Source organism: Culex pipiens, chromosome 2 (assembly GCF_016801865.2).
Source record: "Culex pipiens pallens isolate TS chromosome 2, TS_CPP_V2, whole genome shotgun sequence".
NCBI classification, from domain to species: domain Eukaryota; kingdom Metazoa; phylum Arthropoda; class Insecta; order Diptera; family Culicidae; genus Culex; species Culex pipiens.
In genome coordinates this window covers 11895918-11909088 of record NC_068938.1, presented here as the reverse complement: position 1 = coordinate 11909088, position 13171 = coordinate 11895918, and the positions used below count along the sequence as shown (strand labels likewise).

The 13171-nt window shown below is 32.4% G+C and overlaps 1 protein-coding gene across 1 annotated transcript in view; it reads right to left on the bottom strand.

The window, feature by feature from the left end:
- LOC120421043 (uncharacterized) overlaps window positions 1–13171 on the bottom strand; it is a 53811-nt gene that overhangs the window by 39780 nt on the left and 860 nt on the right. The window lies entirely within an intron of this gene.

The window sequence follows — 13171 nt, the reverse complement described above, 5'->3', positions numbered from 1 at the left end:
AGCTTATTTCAAAATATTTTTCAAAAGAACATAAGAATGACTTTAAGTAACCCCTTAACCAAAGAATCGACCCCCTTCCGGATAGCTGTGGGCACAAGATGAACCAGTATGGATGGTCGTAAATAATCTCCTTGAGGTTTATTTTTTTCTTGCCCGACTGTTGTAACTCTCTGTAGCTACTCTACTTCGAACAAGACCGGACGGACATGCAAGTTTGACATTTACAGTGACAAATGGTTGGTTGATGCCGGAACCGGATATTGATTGATGGACCGCACACACCAGCTGAGGGCTTAAGCTAATCAGCCCAACGGGAAGAACGTGTCCGGGAAGCTGGGGATACTTTGTTGCTGGAATGTTGCTTCATAAGTTTTAGCAAGACATTGAATATATTTTCGCTTTTATACAGAAAACTTTTTGAAGGACCTTGAGTCCATGTATCTGCTTATTTCAATCAAACTGAATGTAAATATTCTCTAGAGTGAGCAGTAATGAACTGAAACATTTTTTTATGATTTATATTTATATTTTTCGCCAGGAATCTATTCTTGTTGTGGCCTGAACCACAACACGCCCTTTTCCCATATTTACCATCTCTGTTTGGCGATATAAGACAATAAAAACTTATGTACGTCAACAGGTAAACGCAATGACTAAATCTAGGAGGTAAAATGAAGTAAAGTCGATAGGTAGTCAATTATAATACTAGGGAGGTAGTTGATCTACCGACATGGAAATACTTAATAAAGATGAGCTCGTCCTTGGACGAGCAGAGTTGAAGTGCAACTGACAAATGTTTACATTGTTTTAAATAAAAGAAAGTCCGAGATAATAAATATATAACATTCTATGTCAAAATGTTTGATGTCGAAAATTCAATAAAATATATTTCAAGAGCTCAATTTTACGGAGCAAATCAACCAGAGTCTTTGACACCAAAAATATTGTTACAAACATTCGAGTACCTAATAATTTTTTTAAAATCAAATTGATCTTTATTGAAATCTTTAAGAGAAAAAAATCAACATCTTCTCTGATTGATAAGGCCGATGCAAATATTTTTTTTCCCTCGGCTAGGCCAGGGTCGAAAGGGGGGGGGGGGGGGGCAACAAAAAAAACCCGGGCAGACGGTAATAACAAAATTCATGCCATTTCAATAACAAATACTGTTAAAATAACAAAAAGTGTTATGAAATCTTCTTGAAAAATCATTTTTTACATAAGGGTTTAATAACAGCTTATGTCAGTCCCGCTTGTGTGGATCAATCGGACCGCTCACTTGACTCACAATCCAGAGGTCGACGGTTCGAATCCCGCGGCGGGCGCTCTAAAACTCTTTGTGTAAATATGGGTATTCGGCGCCGTCGCTCCGTGCCATACTTTCATACACTTAGGAGCCCAGGGCGGCGAAGTCCTTGTAGTTAAAAGGAAGACACTAGTGGTTGGTACTAGCAATGGTGGCCGACAGCTATAAAGTCAACTTCGTTTTATGTTTTCATAACAAAATTTGTTATTGGTATGATATTGGTTGAAAACCAAAACAACTTTGGAATAACATTTTTTGTTGTGGATGAATACCGCCAACTGTTATTGGGATGATCGGATTAGTTGTTAAAATAACAAAAAATAATAACAAAGATTTGTTCGAAGAATAACGAAAAATGTTATTGGTCTGTTATTACAATAACAATCCAATAACAAAAAAATCATAACGACGAATCTGCTCGGAAAGGTAAATATTGAAATAATAAGCCATAGTTTAAACATGTGCATGGAAAACATAGTTTAGAAATGCATTTTACACTAGGTTAGTTGTTTTGCAATCATTAGTTTTAAAATAATGTAAGATTTGACGAAAACTAAAATTTTAGCGAAAAAAACTTTTTGCGATGATAAACGTCGAAAATTTTCAAAAACTCAAAAGATTTTCGAATAAACCCAAACATGCTAAAAATTATTTTAAAAGCAGAGGAATGCATTTTAAATTGATTTCAGCTGATTGCACTTAAATTTCCATTAAAATTTGACAGTTGGATTTTGTTCACGTTCTTAATTTTTTTTAATAGTTTCCTTTTCTTTTTGAAGTCATGTTTGAATTTAGATGGAAAATGATATTGAATGCTGATTAGTTTTAGTGAAATCAAGATTTTGTTAGAATAACGTTTTATTGTAAATATTTTATTCGAAAAGTTGATCAAAAATAAAAGTTAATAATTTTGAAACATTTTTAAGTTTATAATATTGTTAAACTGGTATAACATAAAATTATTCAGGAATTTGTTATAATTTAGTTGATAAAGGAATGCAAAAACCATTAAAATTTTCATGGAATTATGGTTGTTGGAATTTAATTGGCAGAGTTCTTTAAATTTATTATTGCCAACATAATTGTTTCTAAGACACCAGAGTTGCCAACCTTCTGTGGCCGAATGGTTACGGGTTTCGCCTCATAAGCGGAATGTCATGGGTTCTTCTCAGGGTGGCAGCCTTAGGTTTAAGTTCAGAGGTAGCAGCAACCGCATGAGTATAAAACGGTTGCTTCACGTGCTCTTCAAGCATGTGATCGATCTTGGGATACTCCTTTGCGCCTCTTTCCCAAAATACTCTCCTCGTGTCTTCGCATGTAAATAATGCCCAGCCGATCGGTATTGCACTGCAGTCCAGTCGCATTGTCCAATCAGAGCAAAGGGAACACCGCAAATATAGCACCACAAAAGACAATTGTCTTTACAAGACCCCGCGCGGCAAATAATAGCTGCTGGGAAGAGCTTGAAAAATGACACGAAAAAATTGTCACCGCGGTTCTAGCGATACATAGCGCACAAGGCACAAAGGAGTTTACAGCATCTGGATGGAACAGCACTTTCCCTCTCAATAGGGACTGTGTTATAGATCTGGAAATGCTTAATAACAGTAAAAATGGGTAACATGCTACAATAGTTCTCGTAATCAGGATTAAGTGGCTTAATACTCAAACAGAAAAAAAAGACACCAGAGTTGAATTTTTGGTTTTGTTTGAAATTTTTATCCCTGTCTGTTTTTCTTAGATTTAATCTCGGAAACTTATTTTACCAATAAAAAGTTTTTAAAAAGTTTTAAAGAAATAAATCTATTGTTAACAGAATTCTTAAAATCATAAATTTTACCAATATCATTTGTTTTATTCATCGTAGAATGATTATTTTGAACTTTAAGAATGCTATTTGTACCCTTTAATTTTATATCGGATATTTATTTAAAAAAAAAAACTTTATTTATGATTTGCCAAATCATAAATTGGACAAACCTATTTTCATTTGAAAGACACAAAAAAAACGACATTCTAAAGAACAAACCCATTAAAAAATGTAAAAAGTGTTTCTACAATTCCACAAAATTTTCACGATTTTAAAATTTTATTTCTTTTAATTTGCATAAATCTTTGTCCATTTATTTCCTCTGTTAAATAAAGCAATTTTGTATCCTTAGTTTTCCCATTCAAGTCTCAATAGAATTTTTTTTAGGGCTGCTAATGCAAAATGGGTACCTATGTAAATCAATGAAATTCTGTGTCTTGAGAAAGAATTTTTGGATCGATTTGGTGTCTTCGGCAAAGTTGTAGATTATGGTTATGGACTTTTTGGAAAAATAAGCAGGAAAAAAACGATTTTTATTCATTTTTTTATCATTAAAAGTTAAATTCCCAAAAATATTCAACATGGTTTAGGGGACTAAAAAAGACATCTTTTGAGCCATAGTGCGTGACGGTGCAAAATCTGTTTTTTATTTAAATCGTGTCTTGAAAATAAAGAAAACCTGAAAACAATATTGAAAATCATGTTTTGAAGCAAAATCAAATTTGTATTCAAAAAGTATTTCACATTTTTTAGCAAAATATTAAAAATCAAAAATTAAACTTCAGTGATTTTTTTTTATCTTTCCAAAAAACATTTTTCAAATTGGTCTAAACTATGAAATAAGGAAAATTAACGATTCGAAATTATTGTGAGGCTGTAACTTAGAAACTTATCAATCGACTTTCAAAGTTCCACAAAGAAAAGCTTGTTAAAAAATAAAATTTCCGGTGTGTTTTTCCTTCAAGAAGTATTTTTGAAACACAAAAAAATTAAAATAAATTGAAAATGTATATATGGCTCAGTAGATAACATTTTAAGTTCCCTTAAATATTTCAAAAATAAATAAAAATATTTTGTTTTTAGTAATTTTTAGCCATGAAAATTTATAATACAATTGATTTTTAATGCACCTTTTTTAAAGTATTAATCATAACCTACAATTTTGCCGAACACATCAAATCTATCAGAAAATTCCTTTTTATGATACAGAATTTCATACATTGGTCATTCCGTGTCAACTGGGTACACTTTTGGACTCAACCTTCACCGACTTAGACCAAAATTGGAGGGAACGATCATCTATCGATAGTTAACAGAAATCTCAAGTTTGGTGCCGATTGGACCATCTCTTTTGGATTTTTTAAAAAACTTTTTATTATTTTACTCGTTACTTTTCAACTATTAGACCAAATGACACTCTTCTGGTTGCAAATTGTCCAAAGAATTCATTTAAAATAAAATATCAACCCTCAAATGCATTCTAATATTGTTTCTTCGCAGTTAATGGTTTAAAACGTGATTTTCACCCATTATTTATATCTATATAAATTTTGTTTCATCACCATCGTGATCCCCGGACATTTTTACATAAGAATTAATAAAATGATAATTTTTTTCCTCTTTCAAATGCAACCTAGCGCTTAAAATTTGGCTTGCGCCTTTTCGAGATATTTTAGTTTTAAATTTGCATCTTTTTTACCATAAAATCGCTGTAACTTTTGACCCTTAAGTCCAAATTGACTTGTCAAATAATAAAAATGTTTATTTTTCAGAGCTGCCCCGAAGTGCCCCGAATACTACTTTTCTCTAAAACTTAACCCTGAATTGCCACGTTCAAAAAACTGATTTTTGAAGGTTTGCTCAGATGCTTTCTATAAATATGGTCGTAGAAGGCGTAGATTACGAGTTAAAATTTTGATGTCTTTGACAAAGTTGCTTGGATTGGCCAGCCCAACAACTTTCTAGAAGACGAAAAAATTCCCAAAAATACTCCTGAAAAGTTAGATTTCCAAAATCACCCTAATTTCCAACCAAATCAAAAGTTGCCCCTTTCCATATGCAACAACTCTTCTGAAGACACCAAAGCTCCAAAACTTCATCATTTTACGGAAAATCCATTTTCCACTTAATTTTGCGATCTGGACCACGGTGCATTGTCGAGAAATAGCCCTCCAAAATTTAAAACTTGAATTTCCTATACAAAAATAAGCACGAGACGTACGCTTCTGCTCAAGGCCTACTTTCAGGGGTTTGCAATTCAATGCACTGGTACATGGCGCAACCAGTTTTGCTTAGGAAATGAAAAAATTTCAAGACATGTAATTTGTTCAAGACAAAAACGTATAAAAATATTTGAAACAGCAGTAGCAAATATTTTTTAAGTTTATGTCTCTCGACTCTGGTCAAAGTCGAGGGGCAAAAAAATAAAAAATATATATATACATAAAAATTTAAATAACAAGCCATGGCATTAACATTTCAATGAAAAAAAGTGTGTTAGAATGCATGTTACACCTGCCCAGTTGTTTTGCAATCATTAGTTTTCAAAATATCTAAGTAATAACGAATTTTTTTTGAAGAAAAAAAAAACTTTTTGCGGTTGCTTTGAGTTTTACAAAAAATTAAAATATTCATTATCGATCCCAGAAAAACTAAATATGATTTAAAACGCAGGAAAATGCATTTCAAACGGTTTTCAGTCGATTAGACTTCTATTTCCATTTATTTTTTTTTTTTTTTGAAAAAAAACATTTATTTTACCCCTGATTTTTTGGACCGATTTTGATAAGGGTGGGGGTGACATAAACTTTGAAAGATATTTTCAGTGACCTTACTAAAAATAAAAAATAAATATCTAAAAAAAGCACCAATTCGAGTGTTTCTAGCACATCTCAAGTAAAGATAATCATAAATTAATAGTTTTGAACTTAAACAGATATCCAAAGTGATTTCAATTACAACCTGAACCCAAAGTTTCCTCTCCAAATGGTTCAACTTTCCAAACTTTTAACTCCCTCCTTTTCGCTGCAGCGATCTCAAATTCTCAAATTGAAACCAACAATCAGTCCCACCGAGAGCAGCACAATCATCACCATCGCTATTACCAAAGTGCAGGTCCCCCGTTTCCCCCGTTCACAAAAGTTATGAAACCAAAAATTCAAACACAGAACAAGATGCACCTCGACGACTGGTTGGGTGGTTCCCGCAAGTTCTGCTCCGTGTACGACATGCAACAGCTGCAGCAGTTTTATCTTGCAACTTTTTAAATTACAGTCAACACAACTATTCTTCGTCGACTTTTCGCGGGGTTGCTCAACAGAAGCGTAGCATTTATGAAGGGGGAGATTGGAAAAAGACAAAGAGGAAAAATCTACCCACACCCACACATTTGAGCAAGAGAAAGCTCGTCGAAAGCTCGTCAGAATGATATCTAGGTGAAACTATCTGCCATGGAAAATTGAGTTTAACGTTGAATAACGAATTCATTTCGACAAATCTAATTTGAGAAATGGCACTCGTCGCTCCCAAGACGACGAAGACACATGCATGCCGGTAGGAAGTAGGAAAGAAAACAGGAAAAGTGTTTTCTCCGGGGCTTGCCACCATCATCTTGGATGCAGTTCGCAAGACGGGAAAAAGAGAAAATAGTCGGTTGTCGGATGTTAAGCATTCGTAATGATTCCATGTAAAAGTAAAATAAACCAGATAAAGATTCTCTAAATCATGCTGCACCCGAGCCGAGAGCTGGAGTTGAGTAAAGTTGGGTGTTTCTTCTTCTTGGGTTTTTCTTGGGAGGTGGTAGGCATCTCGGAGGAAAATGGATGATGTTCTGCAGTGTGATGCTGCCGAGTTGCAACCATTGTGACGCTGGTAGGACCTATGTTGTGTTGGTTGTGTAATGAGACAGGATGTTGAGTGAATCGAGATGTTATCTAGGGAGATAAGATGAAAAATGTTGTTTATTTTAATCAAACGTATTGGGATTAATATGTATGATGATATTGAACTGAAAATTTTAAATTCAATGAAACAAATTACAGTATTGAATCTGCTGAATTATATTTTTTTGTATTCAATTTAAAATTATAAAAAGTTTTTGTTTTTTTTTTAATTTAGATAGTTTGGATAAAATGCAAGCATTTATTTGTTTTGGTCTATTATACAGCTAATACATCATCGTTACACTCTTAGCATAAATCCTGTTAAAAAACATAGGAATTAAAAAAAATCCATACTAGAAAAAACCCCAGCTGTATTCTTAATCTTTATAAAATTCAAATAATTTTTCTTAAAAAATATAAGTTTGAAAAGAAATGAAAACTTTGAAATGTTGAACCCTTCAAATTTTCTACAATGTAAATCCTGTTGGTTTAGAATAGTTAAACATTATGCGTTACATGCGCCTCCTAAAAACAGCTGAAATTTTTCAAAATTGAGCTTGGAATTCAACATAATTTCTTTTTTTCAAAATTTTTCCCAGAATTATTTTTTCAGGTTACGAATTGCGAATTCAAATTAGAGTGGATTATCTGAGTCTCGATTATCTAAAGTTCGAACATCCGAAGTTCAATTATCCGAAGGTTGGCATAAGACTTCGGATAATAGAATCACGAACAAAACTTTTTTTTTATTTTTTTTTATTTTTTCACTTTTTGGATCAAATTTGAGTTCTGCGATCCCAATTTAGTTAAATTTGAATGGTTGATTGCTAAATAAATTACCAAATGGCTTTTTTCAATATTTCATCACCTACATTTTGGCCACCATCTTGAACTAAAAAATTCTTAATCACTTTTTAAGACAGTGAAATTTTTTTTTCTTTATTCGATTATCCAAAGATTTGATTATCCGAAGTGAAATTTTTCTGAGACCTTCGGATAATCGAACGTGGACAGTATTGGCAAAGTCACATGAAATAAGAAAAATCAGCAGGTAGAATATTTGTTTACAAAATTCAAAATTCACCCACCAAAGAGACTTCAAAACTTCAAAAAATAAATTTGTTGATCAATCAATTAAAAATGTTTTTGAAATTATTAGTTTTACATCATTTAAAAATTTTGATTATAGAACTTTTAAATAATATAATAAAAAAATATTACCATTTCAGACAACAAAATATAAAAAAAAATGTGAACATTTAAGAGGAGCATTGTGAACTCACTATTTTCTGATTAATTTCATCCCTTTTTCGTCTCTGACTATCCTCAAAAGACCAACTTGCGAACGGTTACAGTGTGTTATGAAAAGAAGATCGACCAACTGATGGGGAGAGGGAAGAGTGAGTGTCTACGCTAGAACGGAATCGATGAACACTTCAAATGGTGATTCCTGACTTGAAAACCAGATGTCTAGTACGATGTTCGAAATTGATGGTTTATGCTAGTTGAAACCAGATAGCAAATATAAGATTGTTTTATGGAAAATTTTCAACTTACTCTTTTACTATAACTTCTTTTATGGTTTGCTAAAATCATAATTTTTATATTTGTTGAATTTGTCATGAGATTCTTTACTCATTGAATAATTTTTATATTTTTTTTATACTGGACACATAATTGATTTTCACTTGAATTTTTATTGTTTACCCTTTCTAAAATCAGGAATATTTATTAATTTTTGAAACTTACATGAGTCATAGAATTTGACGGTCAGCTAAAAAAATACACGCCAATGATTGAAAAAAACGCTTATCTGCAAAAAAAGTCATACTGTCCAGACTCGATTATCCGAAAGCTTTAGAAAATTTTACTTGGGATAATCGAATCATAAAAAAATTGCTGTCTTATTTTATATCGAACTTAAATATGACTTCAATAAAGTGATTTAGAATTTTTAAATCTATGATGGCGACTAAAATGGTGGTGGTGGTGAACTATTAAAATTTGACCAAAACAGGGTGGCAGAACTCGAATTTGTTGTTTAAAGTAAAAATATAAAAAATACGCTTTTTTATCGCGATTCGATTATCTGAAGTCCCATACAAACCTTCGGATAATCGAACTTCAGATAATCGAAACTTCGGATAATCGAGTCTGGACTGTAACTGAGAAAGAGACATTTCTCATACCAAATCGTATGAAAAATAAACTTCACGCCTATTCTTCGAAAGTTTATTATCCTAAATATAACGAAAATGTATGTGATCAATTTTTTTTATATTCATTGTAAGTTATCTATTAAAGAAAGTGACAATTAGAAAATTGACACATCATAGAAAATAAACGCATCGTTGTAAAATTTTCATAAATTTGTAGTATTTTTTAAAAAAGCTTACGACATGTTTCCTCAAATTCATTTTTCTAAACCCGAGCAGACGGAAATAACGTGGGAATAACATTTTTTGATATTTGAAAATACTAGGCCAATAACATTTTATGTTATTTATAACAAGATTTGTTATTCGCCGTTATGATTTTTTTGTTATTGGATTGTTATTGTAATAACAGACTAATAACATTTTTAGTTATTCTTCAAACAAATCTTTGTTATTATTTTTTGTTATTTTAACAACTAATCCGATCATCCCAATAACAGTTGGAGTTATTTTTCCATAACAAAAAATGTTATTCCCAAGTTGTTTTGGCTTTCAACCAATATCAGACCAATAACAAATTTTGTTATGATAACATAAACTGTTATTAAACCCTTATGCAAAAATGGATTTTTCAAGAAGATTCCATAACATTTTCTGTTATTTTAACAGTATTTGTTATTGAAATGGCATGAATTTTGTTATTACCGTCTGCCCGGGAATATAATTTTCTGGAAGAATAAATGTATGTTCTCATTCCCCTTTAAATCCGATACATAAAAGTTCATTGATTTTTTTTAATATTAAATTTTGGAGATAAAAAGATCAGTAGGGAGAGAGGGGGTAATATGCACCCCCTAAGGGAAAACTGTGATTTCTCAACCATTACAGCATAACTGTGGAAGAATTTTGTTTGATGTTCTAAAACAACTATTATTCTTCGTCATCCATGTGAAAAAAGTCTTTAAAAAACTCAAAATTGTTCGAAAATATCAAATTTCTAAAAACATTTTTGATTCATTTCAAACAACCATGCGGGGCAATATGCACCGCAACATTGGGGCAAAATGCACTACAACAACGGGGCAAAATGCACCACAACATGGGGCAAAATGCACCGGGTAAAATCAGTTTTCACTAGTCACCACTAGATGACACCGCTGTTTTTACTAAGGAGCTTCACAGCGGTGCATTTTGCCCCGACCACGCTTTTTGCAGAAAATTTAATTAAAATGCATTTTTTGAAGTTTTTGAACTCATCTATCTACAGAATAATAATGATTATGGCAAAAACTATTTACCTCAACACTTACAATATCAATAAATGCTTTTTATATTGTCCAAAAATCATAATGAAAGTGCAAAGAAAATTAGATGAAAACACAACATTTTAAAGTTTTGCAAATAACTTGAGCTGTTTTAATACTGCGATGCTAAAATTTTTCTAGCATGGTTTAGCAATGTTAAGCTTCCAATTTCTATGATTTTTCCCCGGAAAATTCTTCCAAATACCGAGAAAAGCAGGGGGTGCATTTTGCCCCGGGGGTGCATATTACCCCCTCTCCCCCTAAATTGTAATAACATCAAAATTGATCAGAAAAAAAAATATTAAAGGCCTCTGAAAACTCATGTTGAACAAAACTTTGGATCCAGTTGGACAAATAACAGCAAAATCATCAAACAAATACCCTGTTCTTTATTAACGAATTCTCTAATCGTCCCTTCTCTTTCCAAACAAAAAGCTTCCCTCTCCCTTGCTATTCACACACTAACCACAATCCTCAGTAACATCAGTTCTCTCGCGCATGGTTTTCCTTGCCGTTGCCAGTCCATGTGCAAGCCTTGCTCTCTCTCTCTCATCAGATGTCGGCTTGCACCATCGATCCGGTACCGATCCTCGCGCGAGAAATGTGTTGTTGTATCAAATTACGACGACCAGGCTGGAACTGTGACGACTCTCAGCATGCATTCTCTGACTTTGAAAGTGTGCCCTCTCATGTTCTTATACGGAATGGTCGAGTTGTGTTACTCCTTATTAAAAAAAAATCTAAAAAAATGTTTGAATTTTCATAATTCGTAACCGTCATCAGGGGTAAATTGGGTCATACAAAAATGCTGAAATTTGTATGATCGAATCTCACCCCCAGATTCAATGTCACCTGATGACGGTAGTAAAGAATTTAAAAAAAATGGAAATATTTTTGAAAAACTTTCAAATTTTAAATTTCAGCAGTTTACGGTTAATGTGACAATTTCAAAAATTCTTTCCGATTACAGAAATTTTATTTGATCTTGAAAAAAATGATACTATTAAAATAGTTGAAATTTCATTAAAAAAAACAACCACACTACTAGGTGTATAAATCTAAAGTCTCTTTATTTCATTCTTTTTACTCTTAAAAATCACCCTCTCACACAAAACATCCCCTCCTGCTGCACCCCCTCTGTCAGTCGTTCCCTCTTCACCATCAATGAAGAGCTCGAGCCCAGGCGATCCCTTCCCTCTATGCTTCCCATTCAATCCCCTTTGCTGGTTTCTCATTCTCCGTCTCTTTTCATTCGTTCGTTTCATAACTCTCAATGCTCTCCAGCTCCGCGCAGCTGGTCGTTTTATCGTAAACAACAAATCCCGTTCCCGGTTGTAACCTTCGAGTGCCCGAATGATTTGCAAGTTTTTTTTATTATTGCCTGAATTAGTTTTGTTTAAATTTGATTGAATATTGAATATTTAATAATTTTGTATAAAAAATATAAAAAAAATAAAATGCTTAAAATTTCATATAAAAATTGCAAAGTTGGCATCTGTATTTTTTATATCAGATTATATGCATTTCTGATTAAAAATCCTTGAAAATCTTATACTGAGTCATATTGAAAATAAAAAATAAATTAAAAAGCTATTGCTTTTACAAGCTTGGTCAAAACCGATATAAGTCAATTTTTTTTTTTGAAAATCGGATGGCGTTTTGCTTTTGCAACAATTTTCTTATCAATAATGAACTGAAATGTCTTTTAAAAGCTGGGTATCAAAATTTTCGTAATTGAAAGACGCAACTTTTGGTACCATAACATCTATAGGTCATCGCTGAAATTTTAAAATTAACGCAGTTTTAGTGGAAAAAGTTAATTTTTTGCCGATTTCGTCATTTTCCCGTTTCTGCGCGTGGTGCGTCGAAAAACTCAGTTTTTATTTTCGACATTCGCCAATTTTTTGATAACTTATGTGAAATTTTCCGAGGAATCTGATAAAAATATTTTCAGACATAGGCTCTTCGGTCCAGACACGGTCAAAACGCCATTTTATGTATTTTTCCCAAATAGCCAAATTCGTCACTTTTCTTTTGCGTTTAAGACAGCTAAAATCGGATGAAATGGAGATATTATTTTTTGAAAAAAAAGAGGTTTTTGCGAAAAAAGACGAAAATTGCCATTTTTTGATCCACCCTAGCACGATGTAGGTCATCCTAATGGCCAAACAAAAAAAAATACGGGTCTAATTATTTTGACCAAGGAACTTCCAGAAATATTTTGAGCCCGATCGGAGAACTTTTATTTCGGTTTAGGCTCCTTAGAAATGGAATTGCTGTATTGATAGGAGTAACAAAATCATAGTTATACTTAGTTTCTAATTTGACATTAAAATTGAAATTCCCAAAACAAACAAACAAACAAACACTTAGATAAACTCACTTTTACCCAATTTTAGACTAGTAGTGGCGGTATCTCAGCAACTAACAGTCAGATCAATGAAGTCTTGATAAGATGCCCTTTTTGATTTTCCTTAAAAAAATTAAAAGAATATCAAAATACGAATTTTAGAATGTCTAATTCTAGGAATGAAAAAAAAATATTTCGGGTACTTTTTTATTCTAAAAATTCCTAATTGTAACCTGAAAAGTGACACCAAATTGATCAGAAAATCACATCAAAAATCGATTTTCTAAATTTTCGAAATCAGAGCAAATCTGTTTTAAGAAAGAAAAAAAGATAAATTATGTTAAATAAATCATTGATGCATAAC